Consider the following 20789-nt stretch of genomic DNA (forward strand, 5'->3'; position numbering starts at 1 on the left):
TGGGTGATAATAGGTGATAGGTTAGAAAATTAGCTATTTGCTCATTTAAAACCATTCTCCAATTTGCAGTACTAAATTTTCATCTTATCATATGACAAAATGAAAGTAGAGTTCTAAGTTACAGACTTTGAATGAGATATTCTGGCAGAGAAATATGTCAGCAGCTGGGTTTTAGCTTTAGAGCTGGGGAAATTCAAAGCCAGCTCGTGTTAAATTAGGGTAATAAGACATAAAAAGTAATCAAAAGTCAACGTCAGTAGTTCTTCAGTACCTGTGGTCTCAAAATAAAGGATTTTCTCAGATTTCTACAATGGCAAACACCGTGTTATGACTTCAATTGTCATCATTATTTCTGGTTAGTGTTTTTAATATATATTTATTTTTATTTTTGTGTGTTCTACCTGCATGTAAGTGCAGTTCATGCATGCATGGTCCCTTCAGAGGGCACGAGAGGGCACAGGATCCCCTGGAAACAGAGTTGGCTGCAGTTGTAAGGCATCTTGTGGATGCTGGGAACAGAACCTGGGTTCTCTCGACAGCAGCGAGAGCTCCTAAGCGCCGAGCCACAGCTCTAGCTCCTCCTTTCTCCTAGCTCCTCCTACCAGCTCTTCACACGTGTGCTGTATAGCTTCTTGCAGAGTGCACAGAACGACTTCAGCTCACCAGATCGGCTTCCAAAATCTACACCAGAGATGGAACTACCATCCTCACCTTGCATGGCTTGGTTCTGTGGGCTATAAGAGAAAAACTTACCCAGAGAGACCCTAGCGGGCAAGAGAAAAGCACGGAGTCTGTTGGGACAGAAGACATAGCTGTTCAAAATACAGAAGGTTGGTTAATGTCTACAGACATCAGCTGGTTTTATCTACGCTCCATTACGAAAAGGTTAAATGTGATCTATTTAGTCACCCCAGCAAGAATTTCAAAATTACAGCCAGCATCTTGGGTAAATGGTTACCAGAGTTATATCAAGGAGATTTTCACGGCGTCCTTATCTTTCTGAATAAGTAAAATGGAAAATAGATATTCCAGTCTTAGAACTGGAATGATAAATTGATTCATAAGATTAATAACAGTAGGAAATTTAACTGCTTTGTGAAGCACTGACACTTTTTGTTCTAAAATTCAGAACCCAAACCGGCTGAAGCACTGAAGAAACTGCTCCTAGATGGGTGTGGATCTCTTTCTACTGCTGAAGGGAAGGGCTCGCTGGCTTCATTTTTCCTACCCCCTGCGTTCCCTCCCTGACTTTGCTGCTCCCATTGCTTCTGTGAAGCCCCGGAAGCTCAAGCTAATGCCCTCTCTTAGAACATCACATCGTAATTGTCCACCCACGTCTTTCTATGCCCCACACTATCTACACTTTAAGGGAGGGGACTGCACCATGAACAGTGCTTCATAAAACAAGACAATGTTGCCAGTTGTGATACAGCAGCATGCTCTCACTATGAGATTTCCTACTCCTGTCCTGAATGCCAGCTTCAGTTTGTTTCTTAGTTGGGGTTTCCATTTCTGAGAACAGATACCATGACCAAGGCAACTCTTATAAAGGACATTTAATGGGGGCTGGCTTGCTAGTTCTGAGGTTCAGTCTAGTATCATCATGGTGAGAACATGACAGGCAAGGTGACAGAGGAGCTGGAAGTTCTACATCTTAGTCCAAAGGCCGCCCCTACAAGGACACACTTCCTCCAACAAGACTATACCTCCTAATAGTGCCACAGTTCAGAGTCAGAATTCCAGTCAGAATCGCAGATTTCCCAGTTGCAGCTGAGTAACACTGGCCAAATTCTAGAACCCATCTGTGCCTCAGATCTCTCAATTGTAACTGGGTATACTAGAAATCACTTTCTTTACAGAATTTTCATGAGAAGCAAGTGAATATAGTGTTGATACGAAAACCATAGAAAATTTTAGAATAAGAGATAGTTGATTCTGAAGCCATTTTGAGTAACCATAACTAGAGAACACAGACCTGGGTTACCCCAAACCTCTGGATTACCCCAAACTCCTTGTTCCAAGATGGAAGCAGTTTTATAGTTTCACAAAACAAAGTCATAAATCAATGCAAATTACAAATACATTGATGAGAGAGGCAGGTGAAATATAGGGAATCTTTTATAAGTAGGCCCAGGATGCTATCTGATGACATTCTTAGGCTTTGGATGGGTGGAAGCTAGTGGTCTCGGTCTGTTAATAGGTTTTAAAATGTTTTACCTACTGGTTACAGGATGCCAGTTCAGACACAGAGCTATGTGAGGGATGGTTGTCCTGAGGGTTAGAACTGGCCCAACATAAGGTAATTATCCTCTAGGCTTGCAACAATCTCTTCACAGTACTGAAATTCTAGTTGGTCCACTTCTGCAAACACAGTTTCTTCTCAAAAGTTTTAGCTCATTATGGAATGTATCTACTCGAGATTTTTGTTTCCTTTCTTTTTATTCTATTAGAATAAAAACACTACACTGTGAGAAATATTTTGTTCTACCATAGATGGGCAACCTGCTAATCATCCATAAATCTCCCTTATTTTGTGAAGTCTTAATATGTGTCTGTTTGCCCTTTTTTTTTCTTTTTTTTTTTTTGCACCAGCTATGAATCAGACAGGCTGTGAGGTCTAGTTCTCATCCATGGGGCAAGACAGAGTCATCACCTACATCAGAATAAAAATCAAGTCCCCTTCCCCCTGAGTGCTTGTTCACAAAACTCTGGTCAGCTTGAACCCTTTTGCTGAAGTAAATTACCTGCAGATTTCCTAGTGTTGTTTCTTTGTACAATTCTGAGAGTTTCCTTTTCTAATAGACTGGGTAGATCTGAAATTAAAATGTGTTTTTCACAGAGAGGTGGAAGTTCAAATCAAGGCATTCACAGCTTTGGTTGACTTGTAAGATCAGGATCTGCATCTTCCAGAGGGACAACATGCTAGGCTGTCACATAGAATAGGCACATTGCTGTGTGAAGTCTCCTTTAGAGGGGCCTTAATCTCAGTCACAAGAAAAGGAGCTCTCATTTAAAAAACAAAAGAAAGAAAAAAATATGTTTCTAAAAACCCTACCTCGGGGCTGGAGAAATGGCTTAGTGCGTAAAATGCTCTGTGCAAGCATAAAAACTTGAATTTGGACCCCCAGCACCCATGTATGACAGATAGGCAGGGTGGCACATACGTGTAACTGAAGGGCTGGGTGGTGAAGACGGGTAAACTGTGGGGTCTCACCAGCCAGCCAGCAAAACTGAAAGGGCAATCCTCAAGTTCAGTGTAAGATTTTGTTTCAAAATTAAGATGGGGAATGACAAAAGATGGCATCCCCAAACCAACCCTAGGCAGCAATGTATCTACACAGGTAATCAAAACTAAGCACTTGCGTAAACCATATAAATGAATAAATGCCTAAGTCCTAAACATTGTGTTGACCATTAATTTCCTCTCCTTGAATTTAAAAGTGGACACATTCAAAACACAAATGTATAAGTATGCACATATATGAATGTTTATAGATATATTTACTTGAATGAATGTTTAATATAATTTACATTTAATTGGTATTTTGTCCTTATGAATATAAACATATATTAGACCAGTTCTTAGCTGGTGGTACCTTTCAAATATTCATGACTTTTGTTTATCATAATTGTGTATATTATAATATTTGGTCTTCTCCATGTGTTTTAAGAAACAATAATTTGAACCCTAAATGCCTGGATGATTTTTTTAAGCACACAGCTCTGCCTCATCTTAGTCTTTACAGGATCTTCATCTCAGACATGCTTCTTCCAAATTCTGCTTTTAAATCTTTTTGGAAGGACAGAGTAATGCTCTCATCAGAAGAGTGTCTTTATTTTTTTCAGGGTACCAGTTTTTTTAAATTTTATTTTTCTTGGATATTTTATGTATTTGCATTTCAAATGTTATCCCTTTCTCCTCTCTCCCATACCCACTCCCCTTCCTCCCTGTTTCTATGAGGGTGCTCCCACCCCTACCCACCAACTCCAACTTCAACACCATGGCATTACCTTACATGCCATGAAGAGAAATGAGCCTTCACAGGATCAAGGGCTTTTCCTCCTATTGATGCTGGACAAAGCCATTCTCTACTACATATGTGGCTAGAGTCATGGGTCCCTACATGGGTACTCATTGGTTGGTGGTTTAGTCCCTGGGAGCTATGGTGTGGTCTGGTTGGTTGACACTGTTGTTCTTCCCATGGTGTTGCAAAGCCCTTCAGCTCCTTCAGTCTTTTCTCTAACTCCTCCATTGGGGTCCCTGTGCTCAATCCAGTGGTTAGCTGCAAGCATCCTCATCTGTATCAGTAGGGCTCTGGCAGAGCCTCTCAGGAGACACCCATATCTGGCTCCTGTCAGCAAGTGGTTCTTGGCATCAGCAATAGTGACTGGGTTTGTTGGCTGCATATGGAATGGATTCCCAGGTAGGCAGTCTCTGGATGACCTTTTCTTTAGTGTTGTTACCTAACCCTTGCAAGATATCTGAGCTCTAACCTTCCTGCTGCCTCCTTCCCTACATGGTCAGTTTTCCAGATGTATTCCTTAACAGCTGGAGAGCCTGTGAGGCCAGGTCTCTAACAGACCACCAAGACTCCCTGCAGCCTCCTAGTTTAAAAACAACATAGAGCACTGGTAAGGAAGAGGGAGGAGCCATTTTTTTAAAAAACAATGCAGCGTATCTCTAAGGATGCTTGAATACCAAGGTGGCATGGTCTTCCCCAAACAGGTTTCCCAACACCCTTTCTGTTTTTCAGAGACAAATGATGAGTATTTTGTTCTCCCTTTTTAGAAGGACTGAAGCTTCCACATTTTGGTCTTCCTTCTTGAGCTTCATATGGTCTGTGAATTGTTTCTTGGGTATTCCAAGCTTTTGGGCTAATATCACTTATCAGTGAGTAAATACCATATGTGTTCTTTTGTGACTGGGTTACTTCACTCAGAATGATATTTTCTAGTTCCATCCATTTGCTTAAGAATTTCATGTAGTCATTTTTAATAGCCAAGTAGTACTCCATTATGTAAACGTACCACATTTTCTGTATCCATTCCTCTGTTAAGGACATCTGGGTTCTTTCCAGCTTCTGGCTATTATAAATAAGGCTGCTATGAACACAGTGGAGCATGTGTCCTTGTTATATGTTGGAGCATCTTTTGGGTATATGCCCAGGAGTGGTATAACTGGGTTCTCAGGTGGTACTATGGCCAATTTTCTGAGGAACTGCCAGACTGGTTTCCAGAGTGGTTGTACCAGCTTGCAATCCCACCAACAATGGAGGAGTGTTCATATTTCTCCACATCCTCACCAGCCTCTGCGGTCACCTGAGTTTCTGATCTTAGCCATTCTGCCTGCTATGAGGCGGTATCTCAAGGGTTGTTTTGATTGTCTTTTTAATGGCATCTTTCCCTCTTCCGTATTTCAGAACATATCATTGAGCGAGACAGGGTCATTCATGGACTGCTCCTGTATGGAGCTGAGTGTTCATATTATGCCATTAATTTCTCCAGAAGACCTTTAAATGAATTGCTGCTGAGATACAGCAGAGTGCTTCCTGGGCAGGAAGCAGAAACAATACAGATGCTAAAATCACCTACCTCTGCCTCAGCCTAGCTATGTCACTAAGCCTCACATATTTTAGTCACTTTTCAAAGAGTTATTTCTGAAGGGACCACCTCCAGTAGGTAAACATGGTCTCCAGTTTAGGGATGGGGCCACCCACCCGTCTCAAAATTTTTTACCCAGAATTTTTTCCTGTCTAAAGAAGGTGCAGAGACAAAAATGGAGTGGAGACTAAAGGAAAGGTCATCCAGAGGCTGCTCCACCTTGGGATCCATCCCATGAGTAAGCACCAAACACTGTCATTATTGCTAATCCTGCAGACAGGAGCTTAGAATGGCTGTCCTCTGAGAGGCTCTACCAGCACCTGACTGAGACAGATGGAGATACTTACAGCCAACCATTGGACTGAGATTGCGGACCCCAATGGAAGAGTTAGGGGAATGAATGAAGGAGCTGAGCAAGGGACTGCAACCCCATAGGAAGAACAACAGTATCAGCTATCCAGACCCCTTAGAGCTCCCAGGGACTAAGCCACCAACCGAAGAGCATACAGGGGTCGGTCCTGAACCCTGCTACATATGGAGCAAAGTACTGTCTTATCTGGCCTCAGTTGGAGAGATACAGTTGGTTCTGTGGGAGCTTGATGCCTCAGAGAAGGGGGATGCTAGAGGGATGAGGTGGGAGTGGGGGGGGAGCACTCTCTCAGAGGCAAAGGGAAGGATTGATGGAATAGGGGGCTCATGGAGGGAGAACTGGGAAGGGAGACAGCATTTAGAATGTAAATAAATAAAATACTTAATAAAAGAAAGAATTATTTCATTTTAAAGTATTTGAGGGCATATTCAATTCTTTGTCTATGAAGTTTCTGACTAAATAAATGTATGTGTTGGCTCCAGTTTGGGTAATAATTATGAAAAAAACTAATTTATAAAACATGTTCATTCAGTATTAACTGACAAGAGTTAAATGTGTCCCTTGTTTCCCAGAAAGCTCAGGAAGGAGAACGGAGAGCAGATTGGATTTTGTGGAGGGCATAGATAAGTCCCTGCTTGCTCATGTCCTCAGAAGCCCTGTTGCTGTGTGGGTGTCTTGTGGTGAGCCGTTTCTGCCTCTAAATGGTAAGGTGTTAGGTTTTGCTTCCTTGTAGACAGTGGGTAAAGAGAGGGAGAAATATATTTTATGTCATGAAAAAATGAATTAAGTGTGTATAATGTCACCATAATAATATCGTATTTATGCAGAGAGCCAATCGGTCAATTAATACATGTGCAAAAGGAGCTGTATGCATATATTTGCGCTCTTGCTTGTTTTTCTCTTACTGGAATGGAACATTCTGCACGGAAAAGTGTCTAATTTAGTTGATAAAGAGATGCTTGGTGTATAAGGCAGAGAATAATGGTATCCATTAGAAAATAACAAATGAGTTTAATTCACACGGAGGACGACCTGTCCGCACATTTTCATTTTTAAGAATTGCACCCTTTAGGCAGTAGGTGGATGTTTCAAAAAATGAATGGTCCCAAGCCTGGCTTTCATCACCGCCAAACAGTTGGTGGAAGCAGGAAATGAAATATGGCTATTGAATATGGTAAATCTATACAATAAAGTAGTTTTGATCTCATTCCTGGACCACCTCTTTCCATACAGAAATGCCCTAAGCCCTCTCATCTTTCAAATGAAGTTTCTTTTAACAGCCCTTACCTCTTTTAATTACATCTTTCTAATCCAATCTGTCTCTTAGAGCAGAAAGTTCTTTGTAAGTTATTGGTGCCTATGATAAATTACTTTTGATAACAGAGCACTATTAGTGCAAAACATTAATCTTTTATTGTAGCTCCATGGAAATCAGAAAAATTAAAGAAACAAAACTGGCTGAAGAGGGCCAAAGGTTTGGCTGAATTGGACACCATGAAACACAAGGTGCGACAGTTGAAAGGTCAGTCTGGTCATTTTGGTTAATCCCAAATGTGGCAGCAGCTATCAACAATTATTTTCTACTGCTTGATACCAAAATAGGTAGCCAGTACATGCTGCATAAACATTATGCTATGTAAGTTTGAACAAGGTATAAAATCTAATAGCATAGCCATTCAGTACTAATTTTGTATCTGTAAATTTTATATTAAAAGCAATATATACATACACTAAAAATTTGAATGTTATCTTCCTTGATTTTGAAATATTCCTTTATCTGACATAGTAGAGACCTTAGAAATAAACAAAACAGGACCTGTGAATTTAAAGTCTTTTTGGTATTTTTTGATATTTTATTGATGAGGAGTAAAGTTTACTTATGGGACACTTTTCATTTCAGCAATTAGGACAGAGCAGTACTAAAGTCTTCAAGGTCAAGGTCAGTGAGCCAAGGACTTATCTTAATGCAATATAAGGTACAATTTTCATAATGAAAGCAAACAGTGGGTATTGTGTGTCCTTTGCACCATTCTCAAAGAAACGTAGCTTCCTGACTGTATACTGTTCCAAGCATTCGAGTTGCAGGTGATTGCTTGGAGAGCATTGCTGACCTGTGGACTCGAGTTGAGGAAAGAACGCATTCCAATCTTTGTCATTGGTGTCTCTGAATTTTGCCTTTGGATTATAAACGCCATCTTTTGTCTGAAGTCTATGAACCTTCTTTCAACCACAGCACACACAGTTCTCAATGTAAAAGGCAACTCTGGCTGTGAAACAGACGATGTCCATTCCTTGTCCATTCCGTGTCCATTGTTATCCCAAGTACTGACTCCAGCTGTGAGAGAAAGACTACTCCAAACATCTGCTCCCCATACTACTAAACATTGTAACTTGGGTGTGCTAGAGACAAGTCCAAACTAGAGCTGTCATGTCACTCTGATGCCAATTCATTCATTTCTCCTCTATCTGTGGAGATAAAGTCTATCTCCACTATCCATCCAGGCATTCTCTCACAGGAACCTGCAAGTAATTCTTGTTATCACGCCCCTTTCATTCCTCAAGCCAGTCTTTAGAAAGTCCTGTTACCTTTTTCATGGATCTCCAATGGATTCCAATTTCCTTAAGTCTGTGCTACTTAGTGTTTGCCAACTTGACAAAAAGTAGAGGAAGAGGGAATCTCAATGGAGGATTGTTTCCATCCGGTTGGCCTGTGTCTTGGGGCACTTCCCTGATTAGGGTGATACAAGATGGCCTGGCCCAATTTGGACTGTGTCACTTCTGGGCAGGTGTACCTGGATTTTATAATAAAGCAAACTGAACAAGCCAAGGGAAGCAAGCCAACAAGCAGCATTTCTCTGTGGTCACTGCTTCAGCTTCTGCCTTGAGTTCCTGCCCTGGTTTCTCCCTATGATAAGACAATAACCTACAAGTCATATAACCCCTCTCCTCTCCAAGTGCTTCTGGTTGGTGTTTTATCTAGTTAGCATCAGAGAATTTAACTACAAGAGTCTCCATTGTCTTTATTCAAATTCAAGCATATCATCTATTGATTGGGTATGGACTATGGGACTATTACCAATGGGAAATAGCCATATCTTTTGGGGGAATGGGCAAACACTTCCTGGAACTCAGGCACCACTTCTCAATTCGCCTCCTATGATTCCTTCAGGTTGTCACTATAGCAGCTATCAACTGTACTGGCACGAGAAGGGTGTCTTGCAGCATGCAGGTGGGATTATAATAAAGTCAGAGTTTGCCTGTAGGGGGCACTCTGACAGCCACCAATAAATCTGGATTACAGCTACACATACAATCCTCAAAGGTAACTAAGATTATGGTGGGTCAACAGTGGACCCACCATCTCAGTACTCAGGTAATGTGAGCAAGGGTGAGACTCTGGAACTGAATAGATTCTGTCCAAACACAAAGGTGTGAACGTAGCTCAGATATAAGATCTGCTGAGGTTCCCTAGCATCCTTAGTAATAAGGCTGATGCTTCTCAATACAGACTTTCATGCTCTCCCTTCCTGTAAGCTCTTCTGTCTCCATGCTTGACACACCCTTCTGAATTTTCTTTTAGAACCCTAGGCTTATCATATGCTTTAAAATGTCTGGGCTCGTGAGAAAGTTTCACTCCTACTCCCAGGCTTTCTCTCTCTTACCCTCTCAGATTCTTCCTCATTGTTATTACTGCTTGCCCTTTCTCAGGGGTTTCCCCTCCCCACATATTCTACTCCTGGGATAAAGCAATTTGTTACATCTTGAACTCTCCCCCGCCTTCCCCCTATAACCCTCAAGATACTATTTTAATTACTTGTGCATGGGACTGTCCCCTTTAGGTGAGAAATGTTACACCATTCTAATATGTTCCTGACTAGTTGTAAAATGATTGAAGGGGGAAAAAATGAATGGAATTTCAATATATTCACTTCAGGGAATTTTCCAAGCTTCATTTCTTTATTGACTTAAATCAGTTGAAAGCAACAAACTGAAAACAGCATCTGGCAGAATTGCTTCTGCTGAATCTTGGTTTTACATTATATCTTCAACTTTTGCTATAATTTGCAAAAAGACATTTAAATGTAGCTTGGTACCATCAATAGCACCAACACTGATGTAGTCTATATTTGGTTAGTGAATGGCCATTGTGGAGTTACCAGCAGATGTATTTTCTCTTCAGATTCAATGCTAACTCCTGTCTCCAACTAAAAATTGGAATGTGTATGTGAGTGTGTGTGTGTGTTTGTGAGTGTGTGTGTTTGTGTGTGTGTGTGTGTGTGTTGCTTTTACACATAAGTTAACACATAGTTATATGTCTTACTCTGATGAAAGCCCTATACTAGTTGTGGAGATTATTAGAATAAATAAGAGCCAAGTCTTAGCTCAGGTAACTGTAATTCCTATTTATTAGGGTTTTCTTCTATGCTCCCTCCTTCCCTCCCTCTCTCCCTCCCCCCTCTCTCCCTCCCTCTCTCCCCTCCCCTGCCCCCCCTCCTCTCTCTCCCTCTCTGCTCCTCTCTCTCTCTCTCTGCCTCTCTCTCTCTCTGTCTCTGCCTCTCTCTCTCTGTCTCTGCCTCTCTCTCTCTGTCTCTGCCTCTCTCTCTCTCTCTCTCTCTCTCTCTCTCTCTCTCTCTCTCTCTCTCTTTCACCCAGCATCCCCCCTCTCTTTCTCATACACACAAACAGACACACTTGCAAACACAGAGAGACAGAGACAGAGGATAGTCTAAATCATGATCCCTTGCCTCCTAAATTCTGAGATTATAGGCACGGACCTCTGCTTACTTCTATACGTCTTCAGGTTACCTGAGAGAGGAACAATGCAGGATGCAAACAGTTGCTGAGTTGACTATTCCCCATTATTACAGCCATTGGTCATTGCAGAATGTACCATGGTAAAAAACAGTGCATTAACCTGACTGTATTTCATTCGTAAGCATGATCAGTGCTATTAATAATAGTAAGTATTTTGTAACCATTTTGTGTTTATGTAGCTAATATCGAATTATTGTGGTTAACTCACAATAGATAATAAATATTGGTACCTGGGTCCTTGAGGAGACAGTATATTTCCTGACTTGACTTTTTGAGACTAATTAAGCTCAGTAGTACAAATCAGACCAAAGTATCACCCTTGCTACACATGACCCAGGTAGGTAGCTGTGCTACTCAGAATCCCTCCCCATACACACATACTGCAAAAGGTGGGTGTCCGAGTAAGGGAGTGGAATGAGGGGAAGTGATGAACAAGGCAACATGAAACAACAGCAAAGCACTCATGCTCTCCAGCTAGCCTGGAAGAGGAGACTGAGGCTGGAATAGGAGTCCTCAGCTTGTTTTGACCAACTTCCAATAGGAGAAACTGTCTGCTGTCAGCAGGGCTCCACTCACTTGATATGGAATATTGGGAACAGAGAAGAGGCATGGCTCCAACAGCAAACGCATGGGATCCCCATATCATGTAAAATGAAGCAGAATATATGGGAACTAGAATGAGAAAATGAGTCTTTCACACACAACCCCTTTGCTTGGTTTCAGTTTGTTATGCTTACATATGTAAATTATGACATATTATGAAAGCCTTTCCTCTGGATAAAACCTTGTGTGCATTTTCATGAACATTGCGCTGCAAATGCATTTGTTTGCTGAGGACCTCTAGAAGCAAGGTGACAGAAAGAAAGAAATGCCAAATAATCTATTTTCCCGGTTCCTGTTTTCAGCTTCTGGCCCTCAGCTGTGTAAGTGATGTGTTATTGCTGAACTCTGTTTATCTGAACAGAATTTGAATGTCTAAGGTGCATTCTAAATATGATATTTGCTGGGGTAATATGTGTTTCACAAGTTAATATTGTCTGCACAGAGTGAATAAAATGGGCTAAAAACTAGTTTTTTTATGGGTTGTGTTGAGCAAGGCTACAGTGGTCCACGGCACTTCACCTAGTGATGCTGTCATTGTCACTTACTGAACGATTGACCCAGGCATGCTTTTCTACATTCCTAGATGGCACGTGAGATGTTAGTGGGCATGGTGTGCTCCGGTTTCCCAGAGACTCTGTTGTAGAAGCTTATTTTTATTGCTGGATCTTCTCATAAACTTCAGCTGCGCTTACCAACTCTATCAATCCTGAATTATTTTTAGAGTTATGTTTGGTAGCCACCATGAGAGAATCTTCAAACCAACATGGTCTTGGCAACAAAGTTTAGACTGCACTTCATCTGATAGCTCTCATTTATCCCCCTGACTGTGGCCTCCTCACAGCCTCTTGTCACATCTCTGGCCAGCACCTCCTGCCAGTTTCCCCTCTCTCAGTTTGTCTTTTAAATGTTGGGAATCAAACCCCTAGCCTTGAGTGTGCGCAGTGAGTGTACCAACAGTGGGCTGTGCCCTCAATCCTTTTTAATTTAAATTTGGAAACTTTCAGATGGAGGCTTGCTAAAGTTGCTCTGGCTAGCCTTGCGTCCACTCAGATAGGCTTCAAACTAGCCATTCTTCTGCCTCATCTTTCATGGAAGCTTCGGGTTCTATTCTTTATATACTGACCTGCACAGCCACCGTTTGTAGGATAATTGTTTTCTTGCCATTTGCCTTCCTAAGTTTGAAGCAAAGACTGACTGAAGCATATAGCTGAAAATACACAACACAAAACAGGGCTGTGTGCTTCGGAAGTTTAGAGAACAGTAGGAGATTCAGTGCTGAATGGACCTCCAGCTCAGAAAGAGAAAACAGTATCATGTACACATGATTCTGAGAATACTTTACAAGGATTCAAAGTTGAAGGAATATAAAGGTTTGAGTCATAACACTTAATAAATTATGCCTGCAGTTCCTCAGAATACAGTGTTCCAATAAATAGTTTCTCTTACTCCAGCCTTTTAAACTGCAAAAGGACTCAGCAGAGGCATCAGAAGCGAACTATGCTCATGGGGTATTATTAGATAGAAAAAAAGGGGGGGCTCCCAGCTCTTCTGTTAATATTATTTTAGAAATACTTAATCCCCAGGCTGTGAGGCTAATTGTGGGGGAAGGCTTGTTATTAGTGCAAAGAACAAAACATATGTTCCGAGACTGGGAGATATGATGGGAACTAAGTAAGGTCATGAATTCTATTTGACTGAATTACTGCTGAAGCAGATCGCAGATGCTGTGCGAGGACCAGGTGGAAGTCAGCACGCTGCCTTCCTTTTCTGTCTGTGAAGTCCTGGCCACTTAAAGACCCACGCTTGAATATTGTTAAATATTATCACCTTTAGGCAGCTTGACTTCTAGGAGAGATTTAGTATTTTAGCCTGTGTTCCTGATCGTGGGTGAGATATTTATGCATAGAAAGTCAACCCCGATTACTCTGAAAACTGAAAGCCTAGACTCAAAATAAGCATCTCTCGGGACTTCTTTCCAGGGCGGCGAGTAGCAGCCTGTCAGCCAGCCGTGATGGTCCCCACCGGAAGCCCTCTGCAGCCAGTAGTAGTTGAAGGAGGCTGGACTGAGCAGACTCAAGAGGAAACAAAGCTCGTGGAACTGATAAGACAGACAGAGGTACATTCCTGGGGATCCAAGACATTAAAGACCCTGCCCCTTTTAGCAGCATGTGAAAGCATCGTGCTGGATTTTTAATTCATGCTATTAATATGCTCTCGGCAACTGAGCAGCTATGACCACCATAAGCATATGCCGAGCACTGAGTTGGCATTTGGAGAGTAGGTATCCTGGAGACAGCCAGCTCACATGACAGTCTGTTTTGTTTGAATGGAGACCAGAAATTATGACCTTAGCAAAGACAAGGAAAAGGCCCAGTGGATACATACAAAGGTAATTACACTAAGTGTAGTCAAGTTGAACCTTATGGCTTCATCAGTCATGATTCCTGAGGGTGTGACACAGTATGTAAAAAAGAGCAAGGACCACAAGACTGATTACAATGGAGACATTCAGAAGGAAGAAGTCGAAAGAGGGGTTCCAGCCAATTGGTTAATCAGTCAAGATTGCCAAGCATAAAAAGTTGAAAAGAGAAAGAAAGGTCAGCTGTTGAGACAGGACTAGTGATAGAGACTTGGGGGCGGGGGAACCTGTATGCTTTGTGGGTTTTTTTTTAAAAATCAAGCTATATGTTACTATTTTAATAGGGCTTCTCAAACTCGTGACATGCGTTCAATGCCAAGTTCAAGTGTGTGTCTAAATCCAGGTGCCTGGCATGAAGAACTTATCATTGTTAGAGACCTGATACTTAGCCAAGCAAAGAAGGATAAATCCGTAGTCAGGGAGCGAGTAACCAAGCATTGAGCTAGGATATGCTTGAGGTAGTGTTAGGAGCTGCCAGGCAGGGACTTGGCAAAGCAAAAGGGTGGCAGCTGCATTTCTTAAACTTGTGAGCTAGGACTTGATACACACAGTCCCCTAAGCATCACTTAGCTAACAGAAATGGAGCGCTGGTTCTAAATCAAAAGCTCACTTGTTAGTTGCAAAGACGTCTCCTGTAGGAGGAACGAACACCACACTCAACCTGAAACAATGCTCTCAGTGCTGCAAATGAGTTAAGTGCTTTGTCAACGTGAATCTATCCATGTTATTACCCCAATAGCTGTTGACGCCTTTAGTGCTTCATGGAAGCAAGGGGAATCCACCCAAGGGTATAGCAGAAGAGGCCTGGGCTTACGAGAATTATTCAGTATAAATTGTGATTGCAAGGCATTTCTGTTTTCCATCATGTTCCTTATGCATACCAGACTGTTCTCCCCAAGCTGCATTCTCCGGACTCTCCTTGACAGGCACACCTTTCTGAAGGCCAAGAACTACAGTCCAGGCGCTCTCTGACGGAAGCTCAACGTGCAGCAGAGAGTCAGCACAGCCTGTACCAGGCTCCCCGAGTGAAACGAGTGTGGGCTTACCAGAATGGAGGCAGACCCGAGGATGGCACGTATGTCTGTGCCAGTGCTTTTCCAGAGGTAAATCTAATGTGAATAGCAAGTAGGCCTGGAATCAGACATCGGCTTTGACATCTCGAGATTGGTAGATCAGACAAGTTAATGAACTTTTCTGAACCTCATTTTCTCATTTGTCCGGTGGGAATCATACTTTCCACACAAGGCTGATCAAATTATTAAACGAGCATACATGTGTGAACATGAGAAGTCTAAGGCTAACTGACGGCATGTGCAAATTCAAATATTGCAAATGACCAGAAGAGAACGATGCCAATTGCATGCACTCCAGACCAAGACTATAATTTAAATCACTTAAGAGAAGGTGTAGTATCCCAAGCTTTGAATCCCAGCACTTGAGAGGTGGAGGCAGGAAGATGAGGAGCTAAGGGTTATCTTGAGCTACAATAGTGACTGTAAGGCCAGGTGGGGCTGAGTGGGACCCAATTTATTTTTAATAGTTAAAATAATAATTTAAAGTATTTTTCCTCATTCACTTTGAATCTAGCTTACAAGAGAGTTATTTCTATACTCTGTCATGAATAGTTCACTCTATGTTCTTTATAGGAAAATAACCCTAGTTCTTAGAGAAAGTCTGCCATATTCTTATATGCCATCATCCTGGACTAACAGAATTTCCACTTCATCCCAAAGATCCAAAGTATTGGCATAGGAGACAAGCAGTTGTCCATAAACTGTAATTTGAGGGATAAAATTCTAAAGTTTGACATTATCTTTAAATATCTTTAAAGTTTGCCTTCATCTTTAAGTGGAAACTTAAGGCAAGTAGGCTTACTCTTCTTTTCTGGAGTTCTTTCAGCTACAATGCTCATAGTGCCTCACCTACTTTAATTTGTGAAATGTTTGCATAGACTTTCCTGGGAGGACGGAGATTCCCAAAAATAATGTCAAAATAACAAAGCAAGAATGGGGAGGCAAGAGGGCACAACAGACAGACCTAGGGTCGTTCACGATGCTGATGAAGGCTCTGGAAAAAAGAAGCATCTCCGCTAAGCCCAGCTCTAAGGCTGCTCCAGGTTCCAGGGAGAGCCTTTCTGCGGATAGAACCAGGGGTGCAGACACATCTCAGGAGTGGATGGCTAACCTGGCGCACTTGAGAACTGAGGTGAAAATGTAGAACATTCAATGTGAGCAATGAAAGGAGAATGCTTATTCACCTGGAGACAAACAGGAAAATGATTATCATCAAAAGATCGGTTCCTAGGAGAGACACCAAAGTGTGTCTAAAATGTTCCTCTTCCAATTGGTCTCTTCAGAAGCCAAAGTCAGTGCTGCCGATGCTGCTGCTGAGAGAGCACTTAGCCTTGGCAATCATGTGGTAAAAGACTGTGCAGTGATAGAATGGAGCTTGATGATAGGAGGAAAAGAGGCTATCTGATACAGTGTAACAAACTTACAAGGAACTTTCCAGAGATTACATATGGAAGTTGGCTTTTTGACTCACGCAGGGCTCACACTGTAGAGGATGAAAGGCACGTCTTGAGTTCTGTAACCTTATACCTTTTCTATGCATGGAATCCATATTGCTAGAAGATGTGACTTATCATTCTAATTTACATCAGTGGGTAGACTTTTATACACTTTTGAAGCACTGTGTAATTGAGAGATTAATATCATTAGTAGACAACACCAGGTACAGGATCTCATTAAATTAGGATGTCTGGATGACCAAGACCCCTTACATTCATAGGCAAGTTGTTTAATGTACATTGTTACATTACCAAACAAAACAATCCATTATGTAAAGACAGCTTTATGTGCTTTAATGGCCTTCATAGCAATATTGACTATATTTGACAAGTTTTAAATTATACCCATTTTCTTTGTTGCTATCTTTAATTTTCTAAGTTAGCATAAAAAGTATTGAGTTGGATCCTTTATAGGGAGTTTCTATACATTTGTGTGCCACATTTTATCCCCAGTTGTCCTCTCCCGTACCAGGTCCCCTCTCTCTCACTACCCACCATTGCCTTCCAACCCTAGTCCCCTGGTTCCCTTCCTTCCCAGTAAGTTCTCTGTTTTGTTTTCCTTTCACATGCAATCCTTAGCCCTCTCTATCTTGTATGTTCCTTAAATTCCATCCCATCCTTCTCCTAACCCACTTTCTAATTCCATGACCTACAAACATAGACACACACATGCATGTATGCACCTATATAATTTAGAAATTAGGTTCCATGTAGAAGGACAAATATGCAATATTTTCCTCCCTGAGTCTGACTTATAGACCTGCTTAATGTGGTTTCCAGTTGCATCCACTATTCTGCAAAGTCATGGTTTCATTTTTCTTTATGGTTGCATAGTGTTCCATTGTGTATATTGCATACATTGATCTACTGATGGGTGGACATCCAGGCTGGTTCTATTCCTGGCCTCTTGTGAATATGGATATGTTAGTACTTCTGTGGCATGCTAACCCGGTGTCCTTCAACTGGATCCCTATGCTGGTATAGCTGGGTCACTTATTTCAAAATTCAGTTATGTGAAAAGCCTCTGTATTGATTTTCATAGTGACTGCACAGGTTTTCCCAGCAGCTGGGTAAAAAAGGTTCCTGTCCCACCCCCATCTTTGCCAGCCTTTGCTGTTCTTCGTTTGCTTCATGGCAGTCATTCTGATTTCCCTGGCAGCTAAGGATAGGAAGTATATTTTACAGTATTTGCTGGTGATTTCTTCTGTTGATAACGGCCTCTGCAGCTCATTGCCCTACTTTTTGATCGAATGATTAGAGCCTCAGTACCGAGGTGGGTGCGGGCAGAGGGCCTGCCTTTCAGGATCTCCTGAGTACCCGTCCCTGCAGGAGGGATGATGCCCTGTGAATATCATGAAGGTCGTATATGCTGCTGGGACTTCAGAGGTCTAGTGCTCCACAGAAGGGAATGACAGAGAGGTGGATCCAGAATTTAATCCACCTGCTGGTTCAGAGCTATTAAACAGGAGGTTAATTCTCAAGTGAGACCTGTCCTGAGTCACTTGTGATGGGACTCTCTTTCTCTACACACTGCTCAGCTGGAGCCAGCCTCCTGTCACCTGCATCTTTCAGCTTAGGAGGTGTCCACTTCCTACAGTGGCCTCACTGAGTCTTCCCCACCCAGAAGCTCTGCTAGACCAAATCAAGGCTCCCCAGCATGAGGATATTCCCTGCTCTCAGGCTCACGAGGCAGCCAGATTTTATCAATATACTCTGTTTCAAAATAGTGCAAGGCCACTGTCCTCTGAGTTACATGGTGTGATAAAAATCGGATTGCTCTCCACTGTTGACTATGTCCCACAACTAGATTTAAAGCTCATGAAGACTTCTGGCTTGTCCTGAGGGTAAGTTTGCCTGTTTCATCCAGATTACCTTTTGGAAACAGTTTCTGAGTCTTCTTCTTGGCCAAGGAGCTGTGCCAAGGCAGCTGTGTTCAGCTTGCTCATCTGATGATGGCACATGCTGCCTTTGACCCTTTCCTTCCTTTATGGATTTCAGAATCAGCTTACCTCTGCTGTCTTTTAAAAATAAAATCTTTTTTTCTTATTCTTAATCTCTCTTTTGCCAGCTTTCACAGAAGTAACCTCTAATCTGTCATCTTACTGGGCTGTCTCCTCAAGGTGATAAACAGTATCAAAATATATCCAGGCTTTAATTGGGTACAGAGAAATTGGCACGCCCATATTGATGGAAATTGAACTTTTTAGAGAACAATTACTTGGTTGTGAATCTTAGAAGCAAGTGCCCTTCTGAATGCATCCACATTAGCTTTTTGTTGTCGTGACAACATAACAGACTTTTGGGAGAAAGGATTTGTCTTAGCTCATGGTTCCAGTCATAACTGGAGTCCAAGACAGAGTTCATGGGGACAGGAGCGTGTTCTGTTGTTTCTCATATTTTGGTAGACAAGGAAGAAGAGAAAAAACTGGGGATAGCCATGACCTCCAAAGGCCAACCCACAATGTCCTATCTGCAAGCATTGCCTTGCCAATAAGGCCCCACCTCCTAATAGTTCTGCTAACTACTGACACCAGGATGAGGTATAGGTGGTAAAGCCCATGAAACTGGGGGTGGGCGACATTTCACACTCAAACCATAACATATTCCAAGAACATCTTTTATGAACTTATGCAAAGGTTGTTTGCTAGAGATATTAATCACAGAAAGAGTTTCAATAGTGAGAAACTAGAAATAATTATAAAATGTATCAATCAGAAATTGGTTAAGTGAGTTATAACCCATAGGATGGAATATTATAACTCAATTAAAATCAGCTTTAAGAGAGAATAAAAACAACAAATATGGTTGAGATACACTAAGTAAAATAAACATAATCTAAAGCATGTGGAATTGGATTCTAAACACACATACATGAGTAAATTGAAAACAGCACAGGAGGACTTAACTGCTGTAAGCGTTCCCTTTGTATCGGGTTATAACATGGGTTAGTTTTATTTTTCTTTCTTGTGTGTTTGTGTGTTTTGTGTGTTTTTGTATGATGAATGAAGATTGTTCTTATAGGATACAGAAGCCAGTCGTCTTCTTAGAGAAGGACTAACAAACCTGATGAAGGTCAAGTTAGTAGAAGTTCAGTAGAGCCATCAAGAGAGGGTTTACCCACCTGAGACAGGGAAAAAGGCTACAAAGGAATCCATTACCCACTCTGACAGACCTTGAGAAAGGGCTATGAATCAACAACAGGGATGGTATTAGACTCCATGCAAAGGCATGAGTGTTTGAGTTGATGTGGAATGTTAAATAGATGGTGCTTGTGTCAAGAAATAGGGAGAAATATGACTGTCTTGAGGCATTGTTCAAAAGTGATGGGTATTAGTCCACTTAGGCTGTGTTGTGGTTTTACCTCTCAGGTGTGGTGTTTGAATACCTGGTTCGAAGCTTGTGGCACTGTTTGAGAAGGCTGTAGGGCCTTCAGTAAGTGGAGCCTTCCTTAAGAAAGTAGGTCTCTGGAGGCGAATCTTGAGACTTCATAGATGGCTGGATGTCCTATTTGTGGCTACATTTCTGATCATTATTACAAGATCAGTAGCCCCCACTCCTGCCACCATGCTTCCCCTCTGATTACTAAGGCCGCCTTCCATCCATTTCCTGTCAAGGCCTTCCCTTTGTGTGTAGGGAAAAGGAACTCTGCTGTTTCTTCTTATAAGGAACCAGCCTTGTTAGGTTGAGCCACTCCCTCATAGCCATGTTGAAACTTGCACATCTCTTTAGGGTCTCCATCTTCAAATACAGTTGAATTACGAATTAGGATTTTAAACTGAATGTTTGGGGGAGGGTCAGAATTGTCTGCAACATTATTCCAGACTAAAATGATCAGACCATAATTTGTCTCTGAAAAACAGAAAGGGTGTTGGGAAACCTGTTTGGGGAAGACCATGCCACCCTGGTGTAAACAAGCATCCTTAGACATACGCTGCATTGTTTTTTAAAAAATTGGCCCCTCCCTCTTCCTTTTCAGTGCTCTATGTTGTTTTTAAACTAGGAGGCTGCAGGGAGTCTTGGTGGTCTGTTAGAGACCTGGCCTCACAGGCTCTCCAGCTGTTAAGGAATACATCTGGAAAACTGACCATGTAGGGAAGGAGGCAGCAGGAAGGTTAGAGCTCAGATGTCTTGCAAGGGTTAGGTAACAACACACTTCGAAGACACTGGGAGTTTCCATGGTTGAACTTTTACTGGAATCATGGGAAATGGGCATATTACAAAGTACTTCACTCTACTACCTTCAGTATTGTGAAATCCCCAGATGGCATTCGAGTTTTGGGCAGCATAGATGCTCTCTTGCTACCATGGCTCTTATGAATGATTTAACCACACACTCTGAACACTGCTAGAGCAGCACTCATCTCAGCTGGGGTTGGTTTATCAGTCACCGGGCAGCTCTGTCTCCAGGGCCA

At 41.9% G+C, this 20789-nt stretch overlaps 1 pseudogene across 1 annotated transcript in view; it reads left to right on the plus strand.

The window, feature by feature from the left end:
• The window catches only part of Dcdc1-ps1 (doublecortin domain containing 1, pseudogene 1), a 410625-nt pseudogene that overhangs the window by 380266 nt on the left and 9570 nt on the right, over window positions 1–20789 (plus strand). Inside the window, exons 34-38 of the transcript NR_175340.2 lie at window positions 629–830; window positions 6544–6675; window positions 7392–7493; window positions 13369–13505; window positions 14735–14911. The product of NR_175340.2 is annotated as a doublecortin domain containing 1, pseudogene 1 (transcript). The remainder of the gene's footprint in view (window positions 1–628; window positions 831–6543; window positions 6676–7391; window positions 7494–13368; window positions 13506–14734; window positions 14912–20789) is intronic.

This window comes from Rattus norvegicus, chromosome 3, assembly GCF_036323735.1.
Source record: "Rattus norvegicus strain BN/NHsdMcwi chromosome 3, GRCr8, whole genome shotgun sequence".
NCBI lineage: Eukaryota > Metazoa > Chordata > Mammalia > Rodentia > Muridae > Rattus > Rattus norvegicus.